The sequence below is a fragment of the Macrotis lagotis genome, chromosome 1 (assembly GCF_037893015.1).
Source record: "Macrotis lagotis isolate mMagLag1 chromosome 1, bilby.v1.9.chrom.fasta, whole genome shotgun sequence".
Lineage (NCBI taxonomy): Eukaryota > Metazoa > Chordata > Mammalia > Peramelemorphia > Peramelidae > Macrotis > Macrotis lagotis.
The window spans coordinates 55240401-55247163 of NC_133658.1; positions in this window are offsets into that span (position 1 = coordinate 55240401).

Consider the following 6763-nt stretch of genomic DNA (forward strand, 5'->3'; position numbering starts at 1 on the left):
ACAGCTAGGTAATTATTAAGTGTCTGAGACCGGATTTGAACCCAGGTACTCCTGACTCCAAGGCCCGTGTTTTCATCCACTGCCCCACCTAGCCGCCCCTGTCTTTGTATTTTCTAATAATTCCTGTCACATAATATATGCTTATAAAATGCTTATAGATTGATTAAAAATTATCCTTTTATACTTCCCTAATCAGTTTCACTCTCGCACTCACCGAAGTGGTGCTTCCAAACCTTTCACCTCTCCTCAAATTTCTCTCCTCCCTACATCTCATTTGACCATCTCTCTTCTTTTTCACTGCTAAACTCATTGAGAAAGTGATCACTTCCTTTCCTCTCACTCTTTTTAACTCTCTGTGTTCTGACCTTCAAATTCAACTGCTCTCTCCAAAGTTTACCAGTGATCTCTTAACTGTCACATCTCTTCTCATTTCTCACTCTCACATCCTTTAAAGTTATTATCTTCTTCTCTCTTCTCTCCAGGTTTTCCTGGCACTGTTCTTTCTAGGTTCTTCTCCAGCTTGTTGGCTTTTCTATGTCCTTTGCTGTATCTTCATCAGGGTCGGTCCCCCCAAAGCACTGTTTGGGGCCCTCTTAACTTTTAACCTCCATACCAATTTCATCAGTTCCTATAGATCCTACTTCTGCCTCTATGCTGATGATTCTCAAATCTGCTATCTTAGTCCTATCTCTGACCTTCAATCTTCTCTCTCTTTTTCATCTTAAGCTGGATGATGCCCTGTGTGCCACAAGGCTCCTCCTCTATACTGTTTTACTTGATTTCATCAGTTTCTAGGGATTTTATGATCCTCTCTCAAGTTGATGATTCTCATATCTACTTACCTAGTCCTAATCAGTCTCCTGACTGCCTGTCCTAATGTCAAACTTTTCTATTTCTCTCAAAGACAGCAACATTTTTCAGTCACCCAGGTTGTATCATCCCCAATTCCTCACTCATTTTTAACCCTCCATATCTAATATGTTGCCAAGGCCTGAGCATTCCTTACTCTTTTCCTCCCACACCTATCCCATCTGAATCCAATCTGTTACCAAAGTCAGTCAATTTAACCCTCATAACATCTTTCATATACCCCCTCTCTTCTCTCTTCTGGCACTACCACCACCTTTGTGCAGGACCTCATCACTTTATACCCAAACTATTATTTTTTTTTTAGGTTTTTGCAAGGCAAATGGGGTTAAGTGGCTTGCCCAAGGCTACACAGCTAGGTAATTATTAAGTATCTGAGGCTGGATTTGAACTCAGGTACTCCTGACTCCGGGGCCACTGCACCACCAAGCCACCCCTTACCCAAACTATTATTAATAGTTGATCTACCACAAATCTGTCCTTGGTCTAGTTCATTCTGCATTCAGATGTCAAAGGAATTTTCCTAAAGCATAGGTCTGGGGGTTGCTAGGTAGTGGTACAGTAGACAGAGCACAGGCCCCAGAGTCAGAAGGACCTGAGTTCAAATTTGTCCTCAGACACTTAATAATTACCTAGCTGTGTGACCTCGGGTAAGTTATTTAAACCCATTGCCTTGCAAAAAATCAACAAACTAACAAAGCATAGGTCTGACCATGTTACCCCTACCTACTCAAGAAACTCCAGTGGTTCCCTATCACTTCCAAGATCAAACATAGAACCTTGTTTGACTTTTAAATCCTTTCATAACCTGACCCTTTGCTAGCTTTCTAATCATCTTCTACTTTACTCCTCTCCATATAAATGGCAATCCAGTGACACTAGCCTCTTTGCCATTCCTTGAATATTCCTTGTTATCCTTGTATTTTCAAGGACCTGTTCCATGGACCTGAAATATTCTCCCTTATTTTTTCACCCTTTTTAAATTATTTTTTGAATTTTAGACTGTTTCCCTGAATCTTGCTTCTTTCCCCTCGCCCCACAGAAGGCAGTTTGATATTCTTTACATTGTTTCCATCCTATACACTGATCAAAATTGAATGTGTTGAAAGAGAAATCATATCCTTAAAGAAAAAATAAAATGTGAGATAGCAAAATTACATAATAAAATACCTTTAAAAAAATTAAAGGTAATAGTCTTTGGTCTTTGTTCAAACTCCACAATTCCCTCTTTGGATACAGATGGTATTCTCCATCACAGATACCCCAGAATTGTCCCTGATTGTTGCACTGATGGAATGAGCAAGTCCATGTTGCAGGGTGTACATTGTTTTTCTGGTTCTGCTCATCTCTCTCAGCATCAGTTCATGCAAATCCTTCCAGGCTTCTCTGAATTCCCATCCCTCCTGATTTCTAACAACATTCCATAACATACATATACCACAATTTGTTCAGCCATTTCCCAATTGATGGATATTCACTCAATTTCCAATTCTTTGCCACCATGAACAGGGCTGCTATGAATATTTTTGTACAAGTGATGTTTTTACCCTTTTTCATGATCTCTTTGGGTATAGAAATAATCTCCCTTCTTATCTTCATTTTTCTGTCTTCCCTTCCCTTCCCAACCCCCTACAAAATATTTCCCCATCGCCCTTAATCTTAGTACCTTCCCAAGTGATTATCTCAAATTTATGCTTTCTATATTTTGTTTGTATGTCTTATCTTGTTTATTATTCCTCCTTCCTCTTTTTAATTTTTTTTTTATTGATTTCTTTAATCCTTTTTTGTTGGTAAGACAATGAAATTAGGTGACTTGTCCAAGGTCACAACTAAATAAGTATTGAATGTCTGAGTCTGGACTTGAACTCAGGTCTTCCTGACTCCAGGACCTGTGTGCTATCCATTATACCCTCTAGTCCCCCCACCTTAAAATATTTAAGTATGAAGGATAGAGACATGGGGGAGATGTTTTGACTCTGATTTTTAAAAAGCTAACAAAACAATGCTATTTTAAATTATTCTAAGAAAATGACTAAAATAGAATGGAAGAAATATTTATTAAGCACCTACCATGCATGAAATACTGTGCTATGAACTTTAGAAATACCTCATTTGATACAACAACATTGTGAATCTACCTTTTGAAGCACTACAATATAAAGACAGAAAAAAAAATATAAGAGATGGCTCTCCAGGAGAGAGAGCATGGACATATAGGTTTTATAAACAAAATTATAAACAATTATATAGGTGTTATAAACATATAAGTATACTCTCTGGGAGGAAGAGCATAGACATGTAGGTGTTATAAACAATTATAAACATGAAAACAACTCTGTGTGTTGTCCTCTTCCCCCCCCAGAATGTAAACTCCTTGAGGGCAAGTTTTTTGCTTGTATTTGTGTCTAGTCAGTGTATTAGGTACTGCTTGCTTTTAAAAAATTTATCATAAATTTGTGACATATTAGATATATTAGAGAAGTTCTCTATGTATCTTTACATTTTGATCATCTCATTTATTTAGTGCATTTTCTAATTTAAAAAAATTCAAAATAATTTGCAAATTCAAAACAAGCATACAACCTTAATAAATGACATTGGTGACCAACCTTTCCATTTCTGTCTGTATTTGGGTAAAAATCTCCATAATATTATCATGGAGGGGTGGAGATGATTCTGCTACTAAAAATCCCACATCATATCAACTATGACCTACTGATGGCAGCCTGGGCAACATCCAAAGAATTCATCTCCAGATTCGTCACCGAAAGAAGAAGAGCATAACAAAGTGAAGACTTGCCACACTCAAAATGGTTGCCCAGGCTGGAGAGCCAGGGTGGAGCTTCCCTCTGCCGGTCCAGGCTTTCCCCACCTATTTTTCTGATGATTAGAGGGCAGACTTCCCTGGCATGGCCATGCAGGCGACTATTGGATCAATCTCCCATCAGTCTTGCTAGGACCGCCTGGAGCTTTAGGACAAGTAAACAAACAAGGAATTGCTCAAGAGAGTGAGTTCAAAGTTATTCTCAGAAAAGCAAAGGCCAGGCAGGCTGCAAGTTGAAGTAGACTTTAGTTGGGGAAGCATCAGAGGCTACACTGAGTATCTCCAGGCAGTTGTACCCAAATGGAAGATCAGGCCCTTTAAAAACAAAGCTTCAATAGCTCAGGAATTCACAGTGTGGTTATTTAAATAAACCGAAACCAAGATGTGTTAGCATTATACAGACAGGGCTGGGATAGATGACTATTCCAAGAGCCATAAAACTGTATCAATCACCTAAACAATGCTATGGGAAATATTAATCAGTCTTTCTACCCAGGTACGTGATGGGCCAGTTGTTGAAGTTTTCCAAGGCACCTTATTTTTACTTTTATTCTGACTTTCCAGTCCTGAAGAACAAAGAGGATGATTCTGTGATTCTGTGATACTGTGAATTCACTATTATGTTCTTCTGGTTTTTTTAAAAATCATTTTACATTTTGTTTTTATTGTAAACTTACTGAAACATAGAGACATGGAGGAGATGATTTGTCTTTGGTTTTCAAAAATGCCTAGCTGTGTGGCCTTGGACAAGCCACTTAACCCCATGGCCTTGCAAAAAAAAAAGATTTTTTAAAAATGGACAAATGTATATTTCCATATGCAAAATAGAACAGAGGATTATTGGTGAAACTGACAGCTTTTTAAAAATTTTGTACTACATTTGTGATTTCACTTTAATTTTTCTGACCCTGATTTAAACCCCAAAAAGAACTTTTCTAAATATAATCAGAGGAATATGAAACTATGTATATTATATAGTGCTTGTTTTTTTTTAAATATGAAATAATATTGTGGTGTTGTTTTCAAAGATGTTCTGACCTTCCTTCTACTCTCTGCTGGAGAGTTTAAAAAATGTGTCAATAGCCCTCATTTTTTTTCTTTAAAGCTTTCTCCCTAACTATTCTTTTCCCAGATAGAAAAATACAAAGCAAAAACCACAATCCTTTTTAATAAGTTCAGTCAAGCAAAACAAGTTCATCTATCTATTATTTTTGCAAGGTAATGGGGTTAAGTAGCTTGCCCAAGGCCACACAGCTAGGTAATTGTGACACAGATAGGTAATTGTTAAGTGTCTGAGGTCGGATTTAAACTCAGGTACTCCTGACTCCAGGGCCAGTGCTCTATCCATTTTGCCACCTAGCCACCTCTCAAGCCCCTTATTTTAAACTGTCTCCTATTGGTTCTTTTTATAGTAAACAATTCAGGCCTTTAAATATATTCCCTTTATTCGGATTTTTCTACTAAGGAACTGGTATGAATTACCCACCTGATAAAGTTGATAGGGTGTTAGGTTTAAGTCAGGAGGCGGAATTCCAAACTTGCCTCAGACATATTCTAACTATGTAATCCTAAGAAGTCAATTATCCTCAGTCTCCTCATCTCTAAAGCAGGCTTTGTTTTAAGGATAAAATGAGATAACATTTGCAAAGTGTTCTGCAAGTTTAGACTTAGGATAAATGCTAGTAGCTATGATGATGATATTTTCACCATTAGATACTCAGAACCAATTTGTGTCATGTCAAGTTATTTGGCAAGAAATGTAGTTATTTCAGTAAAAAAAAAATTAGGATAGCTACTATGAAATTTGATCTTAATTCTAAGTTTCCTTCTTATGCCTAGTTGGTTGATGTGAACAAAGATTCATTGTTGCAGAGCAAATTTTTAGCTTTATACTGAGCAATTTTTTTCCCTGTCCAACCCTACTTTCCCTTGCTTCTTTCATAGAGATTTACTAGGACTTAAAAATCGAGATTATTTCATTCATTTTCAAGTGATTGGCACATAAAATTGCTTAATAAAATGTTTATTGGTTGATTAATCTATGTTAACTTTGCTTAAAAAGACTTTATGCAATTGGCCAACCATGCAATGCAATGGTCCGTCCGCCCTGATTCCAGAAATCCAAGATGAAGCTTGCTAATTCCATCTTGCTGAAGAAGTGATAGACTCAAAGTGCAGACTAAGAAATACATTTTCATACATAGCCAATAAAGGGATATCTTTTCCTTGACTATACATATTAGTTATAAATGCTTTTTTCTTGTTCCCCACCCCCACTCTCCAATGATTAGGAGATAAAGAAGGAAGTTGAGAGGAAATAGGGAAAGGCTAGGCAAAGAAAAAGGAAAGAAAAATACCAGACAGTCAGTGAAACAGCTTAAAAATGAGCAGATGAGAAAAGGAAAGCATCTAGAAGAACCAACAAGTAGTAAGCTCTGAAAGCCAAAAGTTGAATTCATTCTTAAAAAGAAAAACCCACTGTACATATTAGAGACCTGCAGTTTCATAAACAGTCCTATTTTTGTTTTATTGTGTATATTGAAATGCCCATTTTATTTGGTGTCTGTTTAGTTCATAATAAAAATTAAATATATTTAAAAGATTTTATATATATATATATATATGTATGTATTAGACTATTGGATAGAATATAGATATACACATAAGGATTCTAAGTTCAGCAGTCTTCTGTAGATTCTCAGATTTTTCCTTTCCCATCAACTTCCTTTCTACCTGAATGTGTTTCCTAGATTCTATTATCTGCCCCTTTTTATTTCCAAAACTGAAATAGCCCAGTTCAGGTCCTTCATCCCTCATGCTTTGATTATTACTTATTATTACAATACTAATTGCTTTCCTACCTCCTGTTCCTTTCTTCTCTACCAATAGGAACCTCCTATTAAGATCCTAAAAATGGGATTTTTTTCCCCCATGCTATTACTTTATTCAAAAAACTTTCATTAGTTTCTCTCACCCTCAAGATGAATTAAATCCTATTTGGAGAGCAATTAACAGGGAGATTAGGAGTATAAAAAAAAAAAGAACGCTGGCTCTCCAACTCAAGTAATTGTT